At 37.0% G+C, this 25,503-nt stretch overlaps 1 protein-coding gene across 7 annotated transcripts in view; it reads left to right on the top strand.

Moving 5' to 3' along the window:
- The window catches only part of N4BP2L2 (NEDD4 binding protein 2 like 2), a 107,356-nt gene that overhangs the window by 33,825 nt on the left and 48,028 nt on the right, over nt 1-25,503 (top strand). The gene's annotated exons all lie outside the window — the stretch shown is intronic.

The following is a 25,503-nucleotide window of genomic DNA, read 5'->3' as shown; positions in this document are numbered from 1 at the left end:
AAGGCAGGACCTCCAGCCCAGGGGGCCCGGGGGACAGAGTATGGAGCCAAAGAATAATTATTCTTTAGCCTTAAAATCTAATGGAATTTGCCTTGCTAGTTTTTGAACTTGTTTGAGAACCATTACCCCTTTCTTTCTGATTTTTCCCTTTTGGAATGAGAATGTCTATCCTATGCCTGTCCCACCATTGTATTTTGAAAGCAGGTAACTTAACTAGATTCACAGTTCACAGTTGGAGAGGAATTTTACCTCAGGGTGAATCACAACTCAGGTCCACCCATACCTGATGTAAATGATATTTGGATGACTTATTAGAGTTGATGCTGGAATGAATTTAGACTTGGGGGGCTGTTGGGATGATGTGAATATATTTTGTGATGAGAAGAACATGAAATAGGGAGACGCTAGAGTGTTACTGGCTGAATTAAGTTCCCTCAAAATTATATGCTGAACTCCTAATACCCAGTACCTCAGAAGGTAACTATATTTGGAGATAGGGCCTTTAAAGAGGTAATTAAGATAAAATATGGTCATATGGATGAGCTCTAATTTAATATGACTGGTGTCCTTATAAAAAGAGGATATTAGGACACAGACACACAGAAAGGAAGACCATATGAAGACACTGGAGGAAGACAGCCATCTGCCAGCCAAGGAGAGAGGCCTTAGAAGAAAACAACCCTGCTGACACTTCATTCTCAGACTCAAAACCTCCAGAATTCTGAGAAAATAAATTTCTGTTGATTAAGCCACCCAGTCTGTGGTACTTTGTCATAGCCTTACCAAACTAATACACTGCTATTACACTAGCTAGCTGAGAGGCATTTCCTTCTCTCTTTTGCAGTCCTTCATGTGTAAAATAAGGATACTTGATTGGATCATTGGTTCTTAAGTTTTAATTCAAAGACTTCTTTTGGAAATAGCGTGTGTTTCATTAAGAAGTATACAGTGGATTGCCTGACACTGGAGGTGTTCACAGTATTATTGAGTTCTGTGTTTCAGACTGTTCCTTCAAGGCGCCTTAGGGACTGTTGTGAAGGACGGAAACCTCCACTTGTAGGAGAGTACAGAATTCAAAATTGCATAATTAGAAGATAAGTTGCAGTTCTGACTGCAGCTTGGGTAAGCCACTTAACTTTCTGAAACTTTTCCTTGCAAGTTTAAGGACAGTACCTTTCCGATCTCTTTAACGTAGGGTTATTGGATGAATTAAATGAGAAGACTATGTTAGAATTTTAACTGAAATAGCTCTTTTAGCCTTGAGATTCCATGATTTTGTTTTGCCTTTTGATAATTTCATCTCTTGATATATACTAGGAATAGGCAGAGAAGGAAACAAATTGATTTTTTAAAAATTTAAATTTATTTGTTTTGAGTGAGAGCGAGCGCGTGCACGTGTGAGAGCCAGGGAAGAGCAAAGAGGGAGAGAAAATCCCAAACAGGCACCACACTGAGTGTGCAAAGTGTGGCTTGATTTCCTGACCACAAGATCATGACCTGAATGGATATCAAGAGTTGGAGGCTGAACCAACGGAGCCACCCAGGCACCTCCAAACAAATGGATTTTTATACCAGTTAGAAGTGCTGAGAGATACCTAGAAGGAAAAGTTTGGTGTTCTAGTTATTAAATTTGTCAAAGATACTCATATTCCTCTTTAACGAAGGCATTTGAGTTAAGCTGTAGAATAGCTCAAAACAATTTATGTTGCTACATGTGCCTTTTTCTCCTACAGTTCACTATTGGTTCACCTGTGTTGTGTGGACTGTTGGTATGATCCAATCAATTTGATATTCCCGTGTTTACTGATAAATTTAGTATGATTAGTTTCACAGAGCAGTGTATTGGCAAGACCACGCAAACATATTTCTTTAAAAGAAGAAAGAAGGATTTTTTTGGTTTGTTTTAATGTCAAGCATAATAAAAGTAGTGAGGCTCTGTCCCCATCCCACCTTGGTCTTCATGGTGACAATTTTCCCCTTGTTTTTCATACATGACATTCTATATAATGTTCATGTAATGGTGTGTGATACTAGCTTACCTGTAATTCTGTGAAACAGTTCGTTGCAGCCTGGGCTTCTATGAAGTGAATTATTCAAGATGGGAACATCAGTTTGAGTGTATGTCAGCTTTCTATTTTTGTAATACAGTTAGAGTTGTTACAGGATTCATTAGACAAACGGGAAGAAGGTTTATGTTGGAAGGTAAGAAGCAGTTTGTAATATTTTAAGATGAAATTTACTAATACCTTGGGATGCTTGGGTGGCTCAGTCCATTAAGCATCTGACTCTTGATCTCTGCTTAGGTCATGATCTCACAGTTTGAGATCAAGCCCCATGTTAGTGCAAAGTCTGCTTGGGATTTTCTCTCCCTTTCACTCTGCCCCTCCCCTGTTCATGCTCACTCTCTAAATAAATAAATAAACTTTAAAAAACACAATTACTAGTACCTCAAATATAGCATTCTAACTTTTTAATAACATACCATTCTTCTTGACTCAGATTATTTTGTACTCTTACAGTGAAGAAGAAATTACTATATTTAGAAACAATTTGCTTATAGAAAAATAAGGTTATCTGTAAGTAGAATAAATACCATTCGACAAAGAAGGGAAATCAGAAGAAATAGCAGTTTTTAATTAGTCTTGAGACTTTCCAAGCAAGATGTCAATAAATTGCTGTGGTATGGAAATAATGTGGAATGTTCAAGACCTGTGTGTTTGGTTTTTTGAACTCTCCCTTTATAGGTCAGACTTGCTGAGGGCACAGAGCCTCTAGTAGTTCTTCAGAACAGAAGCTCAGGGGAGCATCTTGCCCATGGCAGTAAAGAGAGCCGTAGTGGGTCTTAACTATAAGTCTGAGAAAACACTAAGATTATGCTGAGGAGACAGAAGTTCAGTCAATAAATATGAAGCAAGGTATGGTAAACTGGAAGACACAGAGAGTCTGGAACCAGAACCTGAAATGGAATGGAGTACAGTGGGCTCCACACAAGGAAGTCATGAGTGGTGTTGAAATACCGGAGGCTTGCTTTATTGGTTGTTGGCCGTATCATTCCTTGGTGGGCAGTGGACTACTTTTAAGTTACAGAATTGGACTAGGAAAACAAGGCTTCTTCCTTGAATTGTCTTGCCTACTGCGTATCAGAATGCTTTATGTTTTTCCTAAGTACATCAGCCGTATCATGACCCTTGGGACAATCTATGCAAACATGTAGTAGATGGACTTAGTGCAGTAGGGAAATAGGTGGAAACAGAAGCTACTGGGGATGGAGTGGTGGTTTCTTATTGGAGGAATGTGGTTGGGAAATATGAGCCAGTAGTGAGAAGAGACAGTAAGGTGTTTGTGCATCAACGTGTAGCAGTGGAGTTACTTCTCTACTGTTCAGTTAATGAGTTAGTTGTCATTGAGTGAAATGTGGAAGAATAGGTTCAGGGAAGTCTTTCTGGAGGAGTTGATGGCTAAGCCTCGTCTAAAAGTGGGATTTAGCAAGGAAAAGAGTATAGGAAAAGGCTTGTAAGGCAATAGCCACTGAGTGATTAAGGACTCAGAAGCAGCAAACAGTAATGCATTTATTCATGTGCATATTTACTCAGTATTTCGTGAGTGCCTACTATGTGCCAGGCATTGTTTTAGGTGATACAGCAGTGAACAAAATAGACAAACCCTCTGCCCTTTTGGAGTCAGTGTAGGGAAGCAGATTCTATACCAATAAATAAGTGCCAAATAGGTCAGATGATAAGTGCTATGGGAAAAGTTGAAGCAGCATAAATGGGATGGGGAAGTGTGATGTAGGGGAATGGGTGCTACTTTACCTGGAGTCATCAGTGAAGGCCTAATTGAAGAGGTAACATTTGAGGAAAGACTTGAAGAGAGTGAATTAGCAAAGACAGCAGAGAGGGAAGAGCAATTCAGACAGTGGATCCTACAAGTGAGGGCCCAGATGAGGTGGGACTGTGCTTGGTGTAGTTAAGGACTCCAGGAGATCCATTTGCTTGCAGCCAAGTGATCATAGAGCAAAATAGAAGAGAGTCCAAGAGGAAGAAGCAACCAGATAACATGAGCCTTGGAAATTATTGAAGGAACATAGGCCTTTACTCTGCTTGAAACTGAGAGTTCTGAGTTACACAAGTCATTTCTGGCTGCTGTCTTGAGAATCAGTTTTAGGCAAGAGTGGAAGCAGGGCTCTTGCCATAATGCAAGTGAGAGATGATTGTGACTTCAACCAGGGGGTAAAGATGGTGGTGAGGATTGTTGAAGCTGAGTTGTCAGGATTTGCTGAGTAGATCAAATCATGGATATGAGAGAGAAAAAGTTGCAGTTTACTGGGAAATGATGTATTGGAGGAGGAGCATATTTGGAAAGGAAAACAGATACTCCGTTCTCGACATGTTAAGTTTGAGGTGCTGCCTCTGGAATGCATCTGAATAGAGATGAAGAATGTGTCGTGTGCTTAGGGGAGAGGTCTGGGCTAGAAATACAAATTTGGGTATGGGTGGGAAAGCAGGTTTTTTGTTGTTGGAACAACATTTGGCAGTGGTTTGATGGAGGTATAGAGATAGCGGAAGATAACTCCAGGCATCAGTTCTCAGTCTTTTCCTCATGACACAGAAAACAAAATTTGCAGGATTTGCTGGAGTAAATGGACCAGCCTACTCTTCCCAAGGCTCCTGGTCCTAGGGCTTGGGAGCCCCACCTGCCACAGGCTGCATTCAGTGGTCTCATCTTTTACCCATTTGAGGCATTGCCAAGCACACAGATTGGGAAGTTCTGCTCTAGAGAAATAGTCAGATCAAGGGGTCAAATCTAGGAGAGCCTGACACAGTGTTAATGAGCTAAGACTTTGTCTTGCAGATAATGGTTATCACCAAAGAGATTTCAGCAGAAATGTGTCATAGTTGCATTTGTTTTAGATAGGCACCTTTCAAACTATGGTGAAAAATTAGTTTTTAAAAATTTCTAATCTATCACAGTCTGATACCTTAGTAAAGTGAATTACTAGAAAAAAATTTTAAGTAAAATATTTTATTAACCTCAACAGATATAAAAATCCAGATTGCTATACAAGTTTTTAAAACTTACTGCCAATTTCTGTATTTATCCTTTTGTGGGCTAGTAGCAGACTGCTCATGGACTGGCATCAGTGTGGATGATACTTTTGAGTAGCAGTGTTTGGAATGGAGTATACTTGACAGAGAAGTAATAGAAAGAAACATCTGTAGACATCTTGTCAGTTAGTTGGAAAGCCACCAAACCTTTTGTTGTGTTTGTTGAATAGGTGGGGTGGCCTGAGGCAGCCTCCCAAGGCAGTGGTTTGACAGAGGTCTAAAACTCGGGGTGGAGCTTACTCTACTGATAAGTATAGTGGCCATTCTGATAGCGTGGTCTCTTCCATTTCTTCACCAGCATTCTGCTGTTGGGGAGCCCTCCAGGGTTGTCCTGAACTTGGTCAAGCATAGCTTATGTTTAACCATCTCTTGGTAGGTAAAATTTGATTATATGCTTTAATTTCCATGGTGACCAGATGGTTACCAAGGATTTGGGTGGAACATGGTAGAGTGACATTGTTGTCACCTGTTTTCCATTGTTGTCGCAAAAAAAAAAAAAAAAAACCACCTGAGTTGTTTTAGATGTCTGATATATAGGTTATAAAAAACTAAAAACTTTTAGGAGGAGCAAGGAGGCCTTTCTGAATTGACTACAATTAAAGATGAGTGGAATGATTCACTGTTCTGCATAGTTAGTGCATGAAGGCTACCCTTGTCCTAGGAGAGCCACTGTTCCTTGTTTTTCTGTTTTTGTTCCCCTAATAAAAATATCAGCATTTATTGGAAGAAGATGGAGTCCTCCTGAACCCATGTTATGTTTCTCTGTCTCTATTCGAGAGGACCCGAGCTGCCCCCGGAAGTAAATATACCCATCTGACAGGGTCACCAAGTATGTTATTTAGTCAAACTTTTTTTTGGTTTGTTTAAAAAGGGCCTTTTTGTCTGTGATAAGCACAAGTATACTTCCATTGGTATGGACTCCTCACCACACCCCTCCCTAACCCTACCCATCCTAACTTGGGCTGTCCGATCAAGTCTTGGGCAAGAATAGTGAGAAGGCGTTATCGGGTCAGAACCCATATTCTTTTTTTTTTTTTTAATTTTTTTTTTTTAACGTTTATTTATTTTTGGGACAGAGAGAGACAGAGCATGAACGGGGGAGGGGCAGAGAGAGAAGGAGACACAGAATCGGAAACAGGCTCCAGGCTCTGAGCCATCAGCCCAGAGCCTGACGCGGGGCTCGAACTCACAGACCGCGAGATCGTGACCTGGCTGAAGTCGGACGCTCAACCGACTGCGCCACCCAGGCGCCCCCAGAACCCATATTCTTAAGGAAGCTGATAGATTCAAGAGTTCTTATTGATAGAAATACACTCTGAGTGAGGGAGTCATTGCAAGATGGCTCTTGAATATGCAGTCAGAATTTGGGATTTGGTGGCATGTCAGCTAACTGATCTGCCCCTTGGCACAGTCGATGAGTATCTTTATCTTCCTTGCCAGGGGTGTGTATCTGGTATGTCCGGAGGGTGGTCAAAACCCAGAGGTGGTGTGATTGCATATATGTTTTTACAGAGGTAATATTCAAATTATTTAATCGTTGGTGTGGTCAGCCAGTTGGCCACCTTGCACATCTCTCTATCTCAGAAAAAATCCTGAGGGAATCAGTGGTGAGTAGTAACAGCCTTTTGGTCAGAGGACCAAAAGAGCACCAGACCTTTGCCTACTGGGGTGCCAGTGCTACTGCTGCTGGTATCTCATGTCATCTCCCACTGTCTTCCAGGCCAGCTCTAGCAGAGGGGACACGGAGGAACAGGGTCTGGGTGGCTGATTGCTCTGGTGGCTAATGCCAGGTCTGTTCTGGGTCAAGACTCACTTGAGTTTCCCCAGGAATGAGTAGGAAAGGCAGGTAAAGCACAGGCTTGCCCTTGGGAGTCCACTCTTGAAGGGAGCCAATAGCTGTGTCCAGGAGACAAGATTTCTGGGGGTTGATTTCATGGGCACCAACTGGTCATAATTGAGGCTGGTTACTGTACTAGAACGGAAACCTGTGGGCCGTTTGTGGTGCTAGTCACTAACCTGCTGGTTGGGTGGTCAGTGGGGGTCCTAGAGAAGGGGCTGGGCTGCACATTGGAAGGGTCCCAGGGTAACTATATACTAAATGGTACAGAAGAGTTTGAGTATTTTAGCAAACCGTGTTGGCCACATTATTTTAGCTCTTTGAGGTCTGAGAGTCATGGACCCGCAGTTTTTATTCACGTAAGGAAGTTGTGTGGTTCTCCAGTTTTCTCCTAATTCTTTCCTGGGATGGGTGGTGTCCCAGAGAGAATATGAGATCAGAATGCCCAGTATTAGGTGAATAGCACCTCCCTCACCTCTGCTATTCGCTGGAATTGATTAGAATTTGTCTCCTGCACTCTCTTTCCTGTATCCAGGGAGCCCAGTGTGCCTCTCACTTGCACATGTTGAATTAACAGTGTCTCTGTGTCTGCTAGTTTTAGGGACAAGTCTGAAAACTTGTGTAGGGAGGTGAGAGGAAATGGACTTGGCTGAGATTGTGGTCAGACAGATGAGTGAGAGAGCTTAGGTTTTGGAGACCACAGCCAGAGCAAGATAGTTTGCTCAGGTAAGCCAGGACTGATGCAGAAGGGCGTTCAAGCCAAATCTTTGGAAAGCATGGAAAACCAGTTTCATGAATTGATTTCAAGGACCAAGAGTTTGGAGTTCTAGAAGGGAATGTGAGAAAGGCCACAGAGAGAGGAAGCTCCCAAATCTTCGAAGCAAATAGTACAAAGAATCTCTGGTGTCCTTGTCAACCATTTGATACTTAGATTTATTGGGTCTGTGTAAAGGTAAAAATTCTAAGTGGATACTGGTGAATGTAGAGAAGGTAGTGACATATTTCTGTATGTGGGTGAAATTTATTAGAAAATTTATAGATATTCTGTAGAAAATGAGACAGATACTGTACCCGAACTCTAAAAGTATGTCCATAGGAAACAGCTGAGAAAGTATAATTGGTGAAATTATTCAAATGAAAGAGTTGAAGGGGAAAGAGAATGCTGTGAACACTTAAGTAAGAAATTGAGCAGGGTAGTTTTGAGTACATTAGAGAGCAGATTGGCTGATTGGGGGTGAGAAGGGTTAAAATATACTGCTTTCTAAGTATAACAAAACAACAAAGATGGTACAGTGAGTAGAATACTACAATCAAGAAATTAGAACCGTTGTTCTCATTATACTACAGTTTGGTGACATTACTGTCCCAGTTCATGACTCAAATAATTGCATATAAAGATAATGCCTTTTTATTTTCTTACAAGTACTGTGAATATTAATGAGGTGCTATTTATGGTATACTCTGGATTCTGCAAAAAAAAAAAAAATACTAAACATATTGCTGGCTTCTATTTGGCAGAGTATTTAACATGTTAAGAAATGGAATGTTAGGGCCAAAAGGGATTTATAGGACATCTAGCTAAAAACACATCTTGGAGATGAAGAAATTGAGGTGAAATACCACCTAAAATTCAGTAGAAGTATTAGAACTAGCATCCAGGACTCCTGGCTTCCAGTCATTTCTTTCCTAGTAAGTATTTATGGTGAGTAACATTAGCTTGTAGTGTTTTATTTTTTTGTAAGTTTATTTACTTTTTTTGAGAGACACAGAGTGTGGGTGGGGGAGGGGCAGAGAGAGAGGAAGAGAGAGAGAATTCCAAGCAGGCTCTGTGCTATCAGTGCAGGACTTGATCCCAGGAACCATGCGTGAGATGACCTGTGCTGAAATCAAGAGTCAGGCACTTAACCGACTGAACTACCCAGTTGCCTCAGCTTGTAATGTTTTAATAGGTCGTCCTTGGCAGTTGCCAAGTTGGCTACCCAGAGAAATTCATGAAGATTTTTAAAGGCACTTGCATGAAAATTGAATTCATTCATAATTTATATATTAAAAGCAGCATAAAGCATGGTTGAACGAAAATAGGCTCAGTTTTGGTCACGTCTTTAGCTACATTTAACATTGTAAATAGGAAATGTTGACAAGAGACTTTGTTATAATTTAGGGGTAGGGTGGGGACACTTAGCCAATTCAGCAATGCTCAGCATCCTAAATTCTTCAGATAGTCATAAGGACACCAGAAGTTACATATGTTACTTTCACACCAGTTAATTCTACTGGTCACAAAGCCACAATTCTACATGTGCAACATAGTGATGCGTGGAATAGAGAAGTGAAAACTGATTCCAAGAAGTCAAACTTCCTGCTGCTTGGAAGACAGCCAGAACGTGTGTTATGAACTATCTCTTAAAAAGGAAGTAGCCAGAGGTCTATAGAAGAATGCCATTGGCCTGTATGGCCATAGTCTTAGATGATCCCAGATTGAAGTTTTCAGACAGTTTCTCCTTTGGAACACAATCTTAAAGGGAAAAATAAAGTCACTGGTGAGGTCCGGGAATGTAGCCAGCCCATCACAAAGATTCTAAAGTCTGGATCATTAAATCTACTGGTACTATATGTGTTAGGATCCACTTAAGTCATATGTCATGAAGGAAAAGGTGAACAACTGCAAGCAGGAAAGTAAAAAATCTACCATTGTACTCAAGCTGCTACCTACCTGAGACACGAGGGAGGGAAAAGCATTGGTTAATATGCTGTGCAGCTTTCACACGTAGGGGCTGCTCCATGTGAGCATTTCTTGTGGCAAGAAGAGAGAACTTTGTCAAGTGTGACTGGCACGTACACGGTGAGGACAGTCTTCCCAAGGACGTAGTGTGGAAATGATCTGTAGTGCTTGAGTTGTCTTCTTGGATATGCAAACTGGGATATAAATTATACGTATAGATAATGCAAGCATGACCTAAAAAATGCACATAAAGCGAAGAAAAAGCAACAGTCCTTTTTATTCCTAATCCCCTTCACACTCTGCTTCATAAACAGAGTTGACAGTTTGATGTGCATTTTTCAGGCCCTTTTTGTGTTTATGTTAAACACATACACACACACGTGCAGGCAATCTGTATGTACGTTAATTGAGGATCTATTGTGTTCCAGATCTTGTTCTAGATGTTCTTTCACTCCAAAAAGAAGTCAGAAATACAAAAACAGTTCACTCATTCAGGAGTCATTTCCTTATGCACTTTGTTTGGAGCATGACTAAAGTCTCCAAGAAGAGTTCTGATTTGCTAAAGGAGATGATACATGTTCTGTACACCCACGTCCCTATTTTAAAGGCTCTCTTAATGAGGCGATTTGCATTTTTTGTACAAAATTCCAATAAGGCTATTTTAATGGTTTACCTACCACAAATATTTCAGCAGTAGCAGGTGGTGGTAAAGTTGGGGCCATCTCAGAATAAGAAATTAGATCTGATACCCTGAAAACATTTGATGATACAAAAATACTATAAAATTCAGAACTCAAAAATCTCAACCATGTGGGGCCGTTTGAAAGAAAGCCATTAAAATGTAGTTCCAATATATTTGAAGTCATTTAAGGTATAACAAGAGCTCAGTACAGTAATGGTAACTTATTTGCAGTGACATCACATAGAAGGCAGTAATCGACATAAACATTTGTTTAAAAACATCTAGGGTTATTAACCATTTTCCAGTGAGTAGAATTATTGATGTCTGTCAGTTGACCAAGTTGTATATGATTTTTTTGGTGTGTTAGAAAATAAAGGCTTCAATAATGCACACATTTTGTTGCTTTCCATCAGTGTTATCAGTTTGTATAAATGATGGGGTTAAAAACAAACCCCCAATTTTAAGTGTATGAAATTGTATTTTATTTTATTTATTTAAAAAAAAATTTTTTTCAACGTTTATTTATTTTTGGGACAGAGAGAGACAGAGCATGAACAGGGGAGGGGCAGAGAGAGAGGGAGACACAGAATCGGAAACAGGCTCCAGGCTCTGAGCCATCAGCCCAGAGCCTGACACGGGGCTCGAACTCACGGACCGCGAGATCGTGACCTGGCTGAAGTCGGACGCTTAACCGACTGCGCCACCCAGGGGCCGCAAGTGTATGAAATTTTAAATCTCTGCTTATGGGCCATCCAGTTTTGGAAATTATCTTAGAGGGGATGATACTTCTTCATGTTTGGAAAGATTTAGCTGTGTAGTTACTATATTTATCTTAAAACAACAGCTGTGACTTTTGAATGTGTCAAACACGTTAAGAACTTGAAAAGTTGTAGCAAATCAGAGATATCTTAATCCTGCTTGCTATTAATGGGATTTATCAAGCAGATTTAAGTTTGTAATTTGAAATGTTATTAATATCCTTTTCAAGCGTACTAAACTAATGAATTCTCACTTTAATCATATTAATTTCTGATAAGAAAACAGATGTTGAGCCTAAAAGTACTTGGAGGATACATGTAGTAAGAATAATTTTTTAAATTTTATGTTGGGGGCACCTGGGTGGCTTAGTTGGTTAAGAGTCCGACTCTTGGTTTGGGTTCAGGTCATGATCTCACGGTTCATGAGTTTGAGCCCCACATCAGGCTCTGCCCTGACAATGCGGAACCTGCTTAGGATTCTGCTTAGGATTCTGTCTCCCTTTCTCTCTGCACCTCCCGCTTGCTCTCTCTGTCTCTCAAAATAAATAAACTTAAAAAAATTCACTTTAAAATCTTATCTTGGTGTTTGGGGTGTTTAAAATAAGCATCATTTGAAAGTGCTAAATCCTAAGGCAGTAGGGGTGATGTGCATATGAGATCATGTATGGGCATCACATATCTCATTTCAGGCTCAGGCAAGAAGTATAATTAAAAAGCTTCATAATGTATTTTTCTTTTCCTATAATTTTCAGAAAGTTGTTTAGCTTTACTATTTAATTTGTTGCTTTTCAAATTGTCAGAGTTAGGCCTTTTAAGAGGGATAAGTAAAAAGATTTTTTTTTTACAAAGTAATATATTTTTTTTTACCACATTTGCAAAATTCCATAATAAATGACCATTTCAATTAGGAAGAACTTCTGGTAAAGTAAAAACTTTTTGCAGTTTTTTAAATGATAAACTATGACTCTTTGGATTTTTTGTTTTATTATTTTCCCATTTGATTATTGGCTTAGCTACTTTGTAGCCTAAGCTTTTTTCTCTGTGACTTGTCCATCAAAATATATTGTTAATTTCAAATTGCTAGAACTTTTTGCTATAACTTTTTACTAGAAAAACCTACAGAAATTCTCTCTCTCTTTTATATTTGGTGTCTGCTTAATATAAAATGAACAGGGTTAGTTAGGTAATAATAGTGATGTTGAGATCTATGAATTTGTAGAATTCATCATGAGCATGTAATATGTCATGATGAATGGGGGAGCACCATTGCATAGTGCTTAAGAATGCAAACTTTAAATGCCAGAGACCTCTACCATCTACCAGATGTTTGGGAAAATTACTCAAATTTAAAAGTGGGGTTGTTAATAGCATCTACCTATTAGAGTTTTGTTGTGAAGATTTGAAAAGATAATACATGGGGCACCTGGGTGACTCAGTGAGTTAAGGGTAGGACTTCAGCTCAGGTCGTGATCTTAAGGTTCCTGAGTTTGAGCCCTGCATCGGGCTCTGTGCTGACAGCTGGGAGCCCGGAGCCTGCTTCGGATTTTGTGTCTCCACCCCCCCCCCCCGACCTCTGCTCCTCCCCTGCTCACATTCTCTCTCTGTCTCTCTCTCTCAAGAATAAATATTAAAAAAATATTTTTAAGATAGTACATGGAAAGTATGTATAGTAAGCACATTAAGGAAAAATAGTGATATGATTAATAACTAAGAAGAGTTATTTGAGACCCAAAGAATGTAAAAAAGGAAAAACAAGCCCTGCCCCCTTTCCTTGGAAAATCCCATACCTATGAATTTTCTGAGTTTGTTCTGTATTTTCAGGTTCTGAGCCACTGTCCTAGGGATATAAGCCTCTCTTCAACTGTGAAGGCATTGGTTGAGGCTCCTGGAGAAAATGTTTTCCTGCTCTAAACAGGGTGAAAAATGAAGATTTACTCTAATTAGAAAATTAAACATTGCATTCTGGACATGTATAAGTCACCAGATAAGCTCAGACAAGAGCAACAGCTCCCACCATAAACCTAGTGGTAAAATTATTCACTTAACAGCGCCTTCTATGTCGCAGGCACTATTCTAGGTACTGGGGGGTCAGTTGGCAGCAAAACAGAAAACACTTCACAAGAACTCAAAGAAGACAAATTAATCCTATGTTATGTTAGAAGGTGATAAGTGCTAAGGAGAAAAGTAAAGCAGGAGAAAGAAAATATAGAGTATCTGGACCAGGGTAAGAAGAGCACATGTATTGGGGGTGGGGGAGGGAGGGAGTGGTTGCAATTTTAAACTCTGGGGACAGGATAGGCTTTACCTGAGAAAGTGACATGTAAGTGACTTAGATTTCCCAATCTTGGTTTAAACAGTTATCAAGGGGATTTTTGAACAACATAAAGTCCAAGCCAAGTTTTTTAGTGTTTATTATATGACCATATAACAAAATAAATTATAATTAGCTGTATGTTTTTCTTACTGAATAGTGGGTACTACTGTCGGTGTAAATCATTTCTTAGCAATGAAAATTAACCTCAGGGATCATTTAAAAAGAATTAGAATGGCCCAAATCTTGGCAATTAAAGTAGATTTGTAATAGAAGATGAGAAATGTAATTGATAAAATTGGAGTTAATATGTTAGAATATTGAGCTCATTTACCTTGTTAATCATGAATTTTATGCATGCAGAGGCATGATCTTGTCAAGGGAAAGTAAAAAGGCTTTTCTGTATTTGAAGCAATCCCTATGCAGTAATGAGAATTTATTTGAAAAGGTGTTAGAAGATTTGAAATTAACTAGTTCCCTTGGGGAATTTAACTTTCAGGGAAACAGTGAATTTTATCCAATATATTTAAAATATATGCTGCTTTGTCTCTTTATACATTTTTTAACAATTTGAGGATAGACATAATGAAATCAATATGTTTAAGAACAAGCTTGATGTTAACTTGGAGGATCTGTAGTTTGTTATCGTTACTGGCAATAATAAAATTTAAAGCAAAGTGGAAGCTTCAGACCTCCCATTATAGAAACAGGAAAATGGATTCAGTACACTGTACTGTAGTTCTAATTGGAATTATTCTTGTTCATGACCGATGAGGACATAAAGAAGTCGTTAAGTAATAAAGAGCTTTTTTACAAGATGGAAGTTAACCATAATTTGGGGGTGTTATTAACTAGAACTGAATTTGCACACAGACTTTTTTGTGTGGGATACGTTCATGTTCAGTCAACTCATAATGGTATTATTCTACGGTAAAGCTTAAATGTTGAAAAACTTTAAACATTTATATTGTTTCTTTGTCTACTTATTGAAGAAGGTCTTAGGGATGCATTTGTGTATTTTTTCTATTAAAAAAGTAGTACATGCTCAATGTAAGGAGTTCTGGACACACAGAAAATCACAAAGAAATCAATGCCATAATTCACCACCACTGCCATTTTGATATATATATCTTTATTTTAATTGTGGGATTTATAACTTTGATAGCTACGTAGCATGATTGAGAACATAGACCTTGGAATTAGAGAGACTTGAGTTTAAGTCTAACTCCACATATTTATTTATTATGTGAACTGAGCAAATTTCTGAGCCTCAGTTTCTCTATGTGTTAAATGAGGAAGATGATGATGGTAGTACTTTCCTCACAGGTTGTTCATGGGTAGGATTAAATGAAATTCTATGTACATAAAAAATATCTGCCCCATAGCAGTTATGCAGGAAATATGAGCCATTATTGCTGTTTTGTAGTATAGGTTTTTTGTTTTTTTTTTTGTAGTATAGGGTTTTTTTTTTACTTCAATATGTTGTAAGCATTTTTACAAGCTCAATCTTTATTTTTCTGAATGATATTTCCTACTTTATTAACTGAAATTTATTATCTGATTATTTTATCTTTTATTTTTAAATGTTTAATTAAAATAATGACTTATATAAACTTTAATTGTAACTATAATAATTATTGATTGCATGTAAAAAAGGTTTATGTTCAAACACATTTTGTCACTGCAAATAAGGTACATCATTCAGCACAGAGTACATAATTCAGGCATTTTATGAATTTCAGTTTCTCTACTTCCTCACCCATTCTTGCTATTGTGGATCCTTTTTTTACTATAGCCATTCTAGTGGGTGTGAAATCATTGTGGCTTTGATTTGCATTTCTTTGATGGCTAATAGGTTGAGCATCTTTACATGTGTTTATTGGTCATTGTATATCTTCTTGGGAGAGAAAGGTCTGTTCTGATTCTTTGTCCATTTTTAAATTGGATTTGTCTTTTTATTACTGAGTTGTAAGAGTTCTTTATATAGTCTGGGTACAGATTTCATGTCAGATATATAATTTGAGAATATCTTCTCCCATTCTGTGGATTGTCTTTTCACCATCTTTTTTTTTTTTTTTTAACGTTTATTTATTTTTGAGAGACAGAGATAGAGCACATGCAGGGGAGGGGCAGAGAGAGAGGGAGACCCAGAATCTGAAGCAGGCTCCAGGCTCTGAGTTGTCAGCACAGAGCCTGATGTGGGGCTAGAACTCAGGAACCGTTATATCATGACCTGAGCTGAAGTCGGCGTTTAACCTACTGAGCCACCCAGGCAGCCCGTCTTTTCACCATCTTGATGAAATCCTTTGAAAAACAAAATCTTTAAATCTTGATGAAATCCAATTTATTTCTTTTTTATTTGGTTGCTTGTGCTTTTGTTGTCATCTCAAAAACCACTTCCTAACTCAAGATGATAAAGATTTATACCTGTTTTCTTTTTTTCTTTTTTCTTTTTTCTTTTCTTTTCTTTTCTTTTTTTTATACCTATGTTTTCTAATAGGAATTTTGTGGATTTTAGCTTTTATATCGAGGTCTTTATTTTGAGTTAAATTTTGTATATGGTATGATGTAGGGTCCAACCTGATTCTTTTGCATATAGATATCCAGTTGTCCAACATTTGTTTACAATACTTTCTTCATGGAATTACTTGACAAAAATCAATTGGCCATAAATATAATATAAGAGTTTATATTTGAAGGCTCAATTCAGTTCCGTTGATCTCTATGTTTATCCTCATTCCAGTACCACAAAGCCTTGATGACTACAGCTTTATGGCAGATTTTGAAATCAGGAAATTGAGTCCTCCATTTTTTTTTTTTTTTTTTTGAGATTGATATGGCCATCCTGGGAGTCTTGAATTTTTATATGAATTTTAGAATCGGTTTGCCTATTTCTGCAAAAAAGGCAGGCAAGATTTTTGATAGGGTTTGCACTGAATCTGCAGAGCAATTTGGGAAGCATTGCCATTTTAACAATACTGTATCTTCTGGTTCATGAACATGTGATGCCTTTCCATATACTTAGGTCTTCTTTAATTTCTTTCAACAATGTTTCATAGTTGCTTTTGTTAAACATGTTCCTAAGTATTTTATTCTTTTTGATGATATTGTAAAAGGAATTTTGTTAATTTTCAGATTGTACATTGCTAATATGTAGAAATGCTATTGATTGTTGTATATTGTTCTCATACCCTGAAAGCTTGCTAAACTAGTTTAATAGTTTTTTAATACATTCCTTAAGATTTTCTTTTTTTTTTTTTTAATTTTTTTTTTCAACGTTTATTTATTTTTGGGACAGAGAGAGACAGAGCATGAACAGGGGAGGGGCAGAGAGAGGGGAGACACAGAATCGGAAACAGGCTCCAGGCTCTGAGCCATCAGCCCAGAGCCTGACGTGGGGCTTGAACTCACGGACCGTGAGATCGTGACCTGGCTGAAGTCGGACGCTTAACCGACTGCGCCACCCAGGCGCCCCTCCTTAAGATTTTCTATATATAAGATCGTATCTGTGACTAGAGATAATTTTACTTCTTTCTTTCCAGTCTGGGTGATTTAAATTTTTTTCTTGCCTATTTGCCCTGACTAGAACCTCTAGTACAATATTGAATAGGAATGGTGAGAACAAACATCCTTGTCTTCTTCATTTAGAAAAAAATTGTTTTAATTAAGTAGGCTCCACACCCAATGTGGGGCTTGAACTCACAACCCTGAGATCAAGAGTCACATGCTGTACCAACTGAGGCAGCCAGGTGCCTATCCTTGTCTTTTGATTTTAGGGGGAAAACATTCAGCCTTTCATCATTAACTCTAATATTAGCTGTAGTTTTTCATACAAGTCTAATATCAAGTTCAGGAGGTTTCCATCTGTTCTTGGTTTTTAAAGTATTTCTGTCTCAAGGAATGTTGGATTCTATAAAGCTTTTATCTGCATCTATTGAAATGATTATGTGGTTTCTGTACTTTATCCTATTGATATGGGGTATTACTCTAATTGATTTTTGGATGTTAAGCCAACCTTGCATTGCTGGGATACATTCCACTTGATCATGGTACATAATTCTTTTTGTGTGTTGCTGGATCCAGTTTGTTATTTCGCTTATTTGTTGCCTCTTTTTACGTTTTTGAAAATATATCCCTAAGAAGTCTTGGTCTGTAGTTTTCTTGTGGTATCTTTGTTTGGTTTTGGTATAAGACTGGTACTGCCTTCATAGAATAAATAGGAGTGTTTTTCTCATTTTATTTTTTTGGAAGAGTTTATGAACAATTGGTATATCATTCTTCTTTAAATACTTGATAGAATTCATCTGTGAAGTCATCTGGGCCTGAGCTTTTCTTTGTGGGAAGTTCTGAACATCTTCTGAAATGTAGTTTGCTTTTCCTTCCAGCTGTTTTTAATTTACTTCAGGACCTCTTTCGCATTCCTTGTGTGAGTAGAAAAGAATGACCTTAATCTTATTTGACAAGAAAAATAATTATATTAAACCCCTTTCGAAACCAAACAAACAAAACAAAAAATAAAGAGGAATAAAGGAAGTAGAGAAAACAAACCACACATTTTCAATGAAATGTTTTTGTGGTTGGCGTACAAAAATAATAATGTCATTTTATAGCATTGTTCAATTTTGTTTGAAAGTAAAAAAAAAACAAAAAAAAAAAAACCCTCACAGCCATTTAGAAACAGCTATTTTGTGAGTTGAAAATTCCTTGCATTTTAAGTATCCTCATTAATTATTATATTCTGTTTCTTATGTTTTAATTTTATAGCTAAAGGCTGTCCTAATTATAGTAACTTATTATGAGGTTATCTAAGTAGAAATGATCCAATGTAGTTAATATGGTATTTCATATACTTTGAAATATTAGATTTTTTAGATAGTAGTAATTACTATCTTAGATCATAATCATCAAAAGTAACTTTTTGTAAAAAAAAGTTTATTTATTTTGAGAGAGAGATAGAGAGCTAGCCGGAGAGGGGCAGAGAGAGAGGGAGAGAAAGAATCCCAAGCAGGCTCCATACTGAAAGTATGGAGACCGACACAGGGCTCAAAATTAAAAACCGTGAGATGACCTGAGCTGAAACCAAGAGTCAGATGCTTAACTAACTGAGCCACCCAGGGAACCCTACTTTATTTTATTTTTAAAATTTATTTATTTATTGTGCGCTTGCTTTTTCCTGTCTTGACATCACATGCTGTACAGATGCCACCATTAAAGCATTTTCATAGTGGAAAAAAAAATACACACACACATTTGTTTGTTTGTTTGTTTGTTTATTTATTTATTTTAGAGAGCACGAGCAGGGGTGAGGGGCAGAGGGAGGGAGGGAGAGAGAGAGAGAGAGAGAGAGAAATGCCAGTCTAGATGCCAAGATGTGTCTGAAATTTAATGATGGGCAAAGTATAAAAATCAATTGTATTATTATGCACTAATTAGTCTTGCTAAGTAGTTACTAGCAAGAAGCATAGTTTTAATAAAATTTTAGTAAGAATATAGATTATCTGGGTTATAACTAATTAGCTGAAGAAAAACAGTCTAGTTATCAAATGCCATCTTTGTTCTTTCTTTGACTGTTCTTTCAAAAACACGATGGCACTTCTCCCCATCAGCAGCATATGAACTTGACTTATTTTTCTAGTACCTAGACGGATTTGCTTTGCTTATTCCATGCTCCCACAGGACTCACCTTCAGCTACACACATTTGTGAAAATGCTGGTCATGAAAGTCTCTGTATATGTGTGTAGACTCATGTGTAAGAACTTGAAACTTGATTTTGCTCATAAACATTAGTGCCAGGCTGTAAGTGATCTAGTAACCCTAAATAATGGCTAGTGCTTCCGACATCAGTGTTTAGATGTATCACCATAGTGAAATAATTAGAAGAAAATTCTTAAAAGTTGAAAAAGTATTCGAATGTAGAATACACTGATTTAAACATAAAAGTCTGAATACATGTTTGACAAACTAGCAGTATATAGAACCAATTACCAAATTCAACACAAAGGATAATATTGTTGCATGCAATTAGTGTAAGAGAAATTTAAATTTTGTATCCCAAACAAAATGAACCATGTAACTGTTCTTATAAGGACAGACAAAATAACGCGAAAATGTATATAAACTGTTTATTTTTATATTCTCTACTTGTGTTCTCTAAGATTCAGGGTAGAAGCAGCCTTTTTTTCATCTACCCCCTGACAGGAAAACTATATGAAATAAGATGACAGTAAAGAGTTTAATTATAGGCAATCTATTTGTAATCACAATGGATGTGTAAAGCCCCACTATAATACAACTCATTGTATGTATTCAGCTACATGAAAGATCAATGCATTTTATCATCTAACTATAATGACAATCTGATATAACAACTAAACCCACTATGAATAAGAGTTATTCACTAAATTACTTATTCACTAAATTACTGCTGATCACCCATTAAAAATCAGTCATTGGTTATATTCTAGGATATTGGAGAGTATTATTTGGTTAAGTTTTGTATGACTGTTTTTTTAAGTTATTTTTTAAATTCGTGTTTAAAAAAATTTTTTTTTTAACATTTATTCATTTTTGAGAGACAGAGACAGAGCACAAATGGGGAAAGGGCAGAGGGAGGGAGACACAGAATCTGAAGCAGGCTCTAGGCTCTGAGCTGTCAGCACAGAGCCCCATGTGGGGCTTGAACTCACGAACTGCGAGATCATGACCTGGGCCGAAGTCGGACGCTCAACCGACTCAGCCACCCAGGTGCCCCAAGTTATTTATTTTTGAGAGAGTATGAGCAGGGGAGGGACACAGAAAGAGAGAGAGAGAATCCCAAGCAAGCTTTATGCTGCCAGTGCAGAGCCTGATGCGGGGCTCAATCTCATGAACTGTGAGATCATGACCTGAGCCAAAATCAAGAGTCAGAAGCTTACTGACTGAGCCACCCAGGTGCCCTTATCAACATTTTAATGCAATATTAAAGAAATGAATAAAAGATAAGAGTAAGCCAACAGTGTCTATCCATCTATTCACAGGCCATCCATAAATATTGTTGAAGGTCTCCATATACATACCCTTACCCTAGAAGATAGAAGCAACAGAGCCATGAGGGTTTAAATTATATATATTTTTACTGACATATACACATACGTGAACACATTTAAGTTCTGAACTGTGTTATACTATGAAACTCATTACACAAAACAAAGACAGTATGGGTCACATTTGGGTTTAGCTCCAGAGGCTGTAGTAAGAGGGTCACCATCTGCATTGAGATATAAAGTTCCAGAGACTGAGCTAGACTGAATGAGGTCTTTACAGAAGAAACAGTAATGATCAAGGAGGAAAGCAAAGGAAAAAACAGGGAAATTGGTCCTGAGTATTAATTGAGGTGTGAATTAAAGCCATGATATGATGAGCCAGAAACAGGCATCAACCTTTTTGGGGTAATAGACTACTTTCAGAATTCAATGAAAGCTAATAGTCCTTGTTCCTATAAAAATTACACACATGTACATATTTATACTTTGATCCAATTTCAGGGTATTTACAGATCCTCTGAAGTCTTGGATGCCTATAAATGAATATTGGCATAAGTTTGTAGTAGAATGAAAAATGGATTAGAGAAAGTAATTTGGGTCAGAATGTGAATGAATCTGAGGCTTCTTCATAAAGGATGAAGGATGTGAGAGAAGGATGATGCCCTCAAAACAGTACGCTTCAAATATTCCATAGAAGACTTTCGGTTTTGTCTTCAATCAATACCTTAATAAAGTTGGTTGGTGGGGGAGAGTTTAATTACTTCTTTAGGCAGGTAGCAGGAATCTGGGTAACTGGGGCTTTGGCCACAGTCTTCAATCAGATCAGCTTTCTGTCTACTTTTACCTGTTTATTTGGATTCTGTTTAAAGTATTAATAGGTGGGTTCTACTCCTTGTAAAATATATTCATGTATCTCTTTAAGATACATTTTGGGTATATATGCAGAAATGGAATTGTTGGACCATATGGTAATTAGATTTTTAAGTTTTTGAGGAATGGCTATAATGTTTTCCATAGAGAGTACACCTTTCTACATTCCCACCAACAATGCACAAGAGTTCCCATTTCTCCATATCCTCACCAACACTTGTCTTTTCTGTTCGTTTTTTTCTAATAATCATCCTAATGGCTAGTATTTCATTGTAGTTTTGACTTGGATTCCCCTAATCAACAGTGATATTGAGCATATTTTCATATCTATTGGCCATTTGTATATCTTTTGTGAAGAAATGTCTTTTCAAGTCCTTTGTTCATTTTTGAATCAAGTTGTTTTTTGTTGTTGGTGGTGAGTTTTCGAAGTTCTCTATATATTCCGTATATTAATCTCTTATCAGATATATTATTTGCAAATATTTTCTGCTGTTTTATGGACCTTTTAATTCAGTTCATATAGTCTTTTGATGTACAGAATGTTTTAATTTTCATGAAGTCCAATTTTTATATTATTTTGTTGCCTGGGGCTTTGGTGTCATATTCAAGAAATCACTGCCAAACGCAATGTTGTAAAACTTTGTCTCAGTTATAGTCTAATATTTTTGTAGGTTTTGATTTTACATTTGAGTCTTTGATCCATTTTGAGTTAATTTTTGTATATGGTGTTTAATTAGGGTCCACCTTCATTCTTTTGCATGTGAATATCCAGTTTTCTCAGTACTATTGTTGAAAAGATTGCCTTTTCTCCATTAATCATCTTAGCAATCTTATCAAAAATCATTTGACTATATATGTGAGGGTTTATTTCTGGGCTCCCTATTCTTTTGGTCTATATGTCTGTCTTTATGCAGTACCACACTGTTTTGATTGTGGGAGCTTTATTCTTTTTTCTTCTTCTTTTTTTTTTTTTTTTTCAAAATTGTTTTGGCTATTTGGGATCCCTTAGAAATTCCATATGAATTTTAGGATAGGTTTTTCTATTTCTACAAAAAAAAGTCATTGGGATTTAGGAGTTGCAATGAATCTATAGGACACTGAACAATATTAAGTCTTTCAATTCATAAACATGGGATGTTTCCATTTATTCATGTCTTCTTAAATTTTTTTCAACAATGCCTTATAGTTTTCATTGTACAAGTCTTTCATGTCTTTGGTTAATTCCTAAATATATTATTATTTTTGATGCTATTGTAAATGAAATTGTTTTGTAATTTCCTTTTCAGATTTTTCATTGTTAGTGTATAGAAATGTAACTAATTTTTGGGTTTTGACTTTGTATCCTGCTACTTCACTGAATTAATTTATTAGCTCTAACATATTTTTGTGTAATCTTTAGAATTTCTAAATATAATCAGCAAACAGAGATAATTTTACTTCTTCCTTTCCAGTTTGGATGCCTTGTATTCCTAATTTCTTTAGTGTTTTTTTTTTTAATCATGAAAGAATGTTAAATTTTGTCAAATACTTTTTCTGTATCATTGAGATGATCATGTTAATCTTTTTTTTCCCTTCATGGTATGTGACATTGGTCAATTTTCATATGCTGAACTATCCCTGCATTCCATGTATCAATCCCACTTGGTCATGGCTTATAATCCATTTATCTATCTATCTATCTATCTATCTATCTAAAGATCTTATTTTGGGGTCACCTGGGTGGCTCAGTTGGTTAAGCATATGACTCTTGGTTTCAGCTCAGATCATCATCTCATGGTTTGTGAGATCAAATCCCGTGTCAGGCTCTGTGCGGACAGCGTGGAGCCTGCTTGGGATTCTCTCTCTCTCCCTTTCTTTCTGCCCTTCCCCCATTCATGTTCTCTCTCATTCTCCACCCCCCCTTTCTCTCCAAATAAATAAATAAACTTTGAAAAATAAAAAATATTTTAATTTTAAGTAATCTCTACACCCAGTTTTATAAGCCTGAGATCAAGAGTTGCATGCTCTATTGACTGGGCCAGCCAGGCACCCCTATAATCCTTTTAATATGCTGTTTGGTTTAGTTGAGGATTTTTGCTTCCATGTTCATATGACATATTGGTCTGCAGTTTTCTTTCCTTGTGTCTTTTTCTGGCTTTGGTGTCAGGATAATACTGGCATCACAGATTAATTGCAAAGTGTTTCCCCCTCTTCAATTTTTTGGAACACTTTGAGAAGGATTGGCGCTTAAAATTTTTTGATAAAATTCATCAGTGAAGCCATCAGGTCCAGGACTTTTCTTTGTCTAGAGATTTTTTGTTGTTCAGAGATTTTTGATTAGTGATTTAATCTCCTTATTAGTTGTAGTTCTATTTAGATTTTCTATTTCTTAGTGATTCAATTTTGGTAGGTTTTGTGTTTCTAGGAATGTTTCCATTTCATCCAGGTTATCCAATCTGTTGGCATACAATTTTTCATAATATTCTCTTATTCTTTTTATTTCTGTAGAATTGGTTGTAATGTCCCTATTTTCATTTCTGATTTTGTAACTTGAATCATCTTTGTTTCTTAGTCCCCCTAGCTAACAGTTTGCCAATTCTGTTAATATTTTCAAAGAATTTGTGATTTCGTTAATTTTTTTCTATTGTTTCTCTGTTCTCTACTTCATTTGTCTGTGTTCTAATCTTTATTATTTTCTTCCTCCTGTTAGCGTTTGGTTTAGTTTGTTTTTCTAGTTCCTTAAGTTTAAAAAAAATTTAATGTTTATTTATTTTTGAAGGAGAGAGAGAGAGACAGAGCATGAGTGGGGGAAGAGCAGAAAGAGAGAGGGAGACACAGAATCTGAAACAGGCTGCAGGTTCTGAGCTGTCAGCACAGAGCCTGACACGGGGCTCAAACCCACAAACTGTGAGATCATGCCCTGAGCCAAAGTCAGACATTTAATTGACTGAGCCACTCAGGTGCACCATTGTTCCTTAAATTTTAAAGTTAAGTTGTTGATTTGAAGTCTTTTTTTTTTTTTAATGTGTTTATAACTTTAAATTTTCCCCTTCTCACTGCTCTCACCACGTGCTATACATTTTACTGTGTTGTCATTTTGTTTTCATTCATCTAAAGTATTTTCTAATTTCCCTTGTGATTTTTCTTTGATTTACTACTTATTTAAGAGTATGTTGTTTAACTCCCACAAATTTGTGAATTTTCCATTTTTACTTCTTTTATTGATTTCTAACTTTATCCCACTGTGGCAGGAGAAGATACTTTGTATGATATCTATCTATTGAACTCTCTTGACACTTAATTTGTGGCCTAACTTATAATCTGTTCTGGAAAATGTCTCATGTGTGCTTGAGAAGAATGTTTGTGCTGTGTTGTTGGATACAGTGTTCTGCATATGTATGTTAGATCCAGTTGGTTTACTATGTTAAATTCTCTATTTCCTTACTTCTGTCTGGTTGTTCTATCCAATCCTGAAAGTGGGATGCTGAAGTCTCCAAAATTATTGTAGAGCTGCTTATTTCTCCCTTCAATTCTGTTAACTTTTGCTTCATATACTTTAATGGCCTGATATGTGCATGTTTACCATTGTTATATGTTCTTGTTAACTTGAACCTTTTATTAATATATAGGGTCATTTTTCTCTTGTAACTTTTTTGATTTAAAGTCTATTTTGTCTGATATTAGTATAGGCACCCCTTCTCTCTTTTGGTTACTATTTATTTATTTTTTTTTAATTTTGTTTTTTAATGTTTTATTGTTTTTTTTTTTTTGAAAGAGAGAGAGAGACAAAGCGCGAGTGGGGGAGGGACAGAGAGAGAGGGAGACACAAAATCCAAAGGAGGCTTCAGACTCTGAGCTGTCAGCACAGAGCCCGATGGGGGGCTCAGACCCACGAACTGTGAGATCATGACCTGAGCCAAAGTTGGAGGCTCAACCAACTGAGCCACCCAGGCACCCCTCTTTTGGTTGCTATTTAAATGGAATATCTTTTTTTCATCTTTTCATTTTCAACCTATTTGTATCTTTAGAGCTAAAGTGAGTCTTTTGTAGATAGTATGTAGCTGGATCATATTTTTTTTCCATTCCATCAATCTCTGTCTTTTGTTTGTAAAGTTTAAGCCATTTAGATTTAAAATAATTACTTATAAGGAGAGACCTCTGTCATTTTGCTATTTGTTTTTTGTATACCTTATAGCTTTTTGTCCATCTTTTTCTG

This window comes from Lynx rufus, unplaced genomic scaffold, assembly GCF_022079265.1.
Source record: "Lynx rufus isolate CCGP_SWC_20201006 ecotype Redwood Valley unplaced genomic scaffold, mLynRuf1.p SCAF_1, whole genome shotgun sequence".
NCBI lineage: Eukaryota > Metazoa > Chordata > Mammalia > Carnivora > Felidae > Lynx > Lynx rufus.
This window is presented reverse-complemented; position numbering and strand designations above follow the sequence as displayed.